Below are 859 nucleotides of genomic sequence, written 5' to 3'. Positions count from 1 at the left end.
GCTTCTTACTTATCAGTTGAATGCCAGACAGCACACTAGGGCTTTGACACTGCATCAGTCTCTCTTCCGACCCTATATGTATTACCTTAGCTCACTCTTACATTACCTATGCAAGGAAGTATGATGACCACAATACACTTTTCACATGTGATTCAAATTCATTACGAACTCAAAGATGCATGATGTCTGAAATATTGCTCAACTAAAATCAAGCAGCCCTGGTCCTTGTTTTTATGGAACATCACCTAAATGCTAACGGTAAATTTTTATCTTAAAATATAAGGGTAAGAAAAAATATACCATTCTTTTCTCCCTCCACTCGTACATTTTCAATTAGCAATAATCGCACCTCAGATAAACCTTTTTGGCTACGATACTGCCACTGTGCAAAGCTTCACTTGTACGTTTTCAACTAACTTGAATTTCAAGTGATTCCTTCTCTTCAATCCATCAACATTAGAGAGAAGATTGTTATTGAGCACTTTCAGTTAATCTAAAGATATTTCAGGAGACATCATTCTTATGATTGTCTTCTTTTGCAAAAATATGCAAAATTAATATGAATAACAGAAAAAATAAACTTATCAAAAAGAGCCTAGGGGGCACCTGGGTGGCTCAGTCGGTTGAGTGTCCAACTCTTGGTTTCTGCTCAGGTCATGAACTGATGGTTTGTGAGTTTGAGTCCTGTATCGGGCTCTGTGCTGGCAGCGGGGAGCTTCCTTGGGATCCTCTCTTACCGTCTCTCTCTCACCCTACCCTGCTCTCTTTCTCTCTCAAAATAAATAAATAAAGTTTTTTTTTAATGATGTGCTTCTTTAAAAAAAAAAAAAGAGCGTAGGGAATTGAGTAGTGCAGAATA

General features: G+C 37.7%; 1 non-coding gene across 1 annotated transcript; it reads right to left on the bottom strand.

Annotated features, from left to right (window-relative positions):
• Positions 1 to 259: 259 nt before the first annotated feature.
• Positions 260 to 394, bottom strand: LOC111556711. Its single transcript, XR_002736420.1, has one exon. It is a non-coding gene; the product is annotated as a U4 spliceosomal RNA (small nuclear RNA).
• Between the last annotated feature and the right edge of the window lie 465 nt (positions 395 to 859).

This window comes from Felis catus, chromosome A1 (genome assembly GCF_018350175.1).
Source record: "Felis catus isolate Fca126 chromosome A1, F.catus_Fca126_mat1.0, whole genome shotgun sequence".
Lineage (NCBI taxonomy): Eukaryota > Metazoa > Chordata > Mammalia > Carnivora > Felidae > Felis > Felis catus.
Note: the sequence above shows the minus strand (reverse complement) of the source record. Positions and strands in the feature narration are given on the sequence as shown.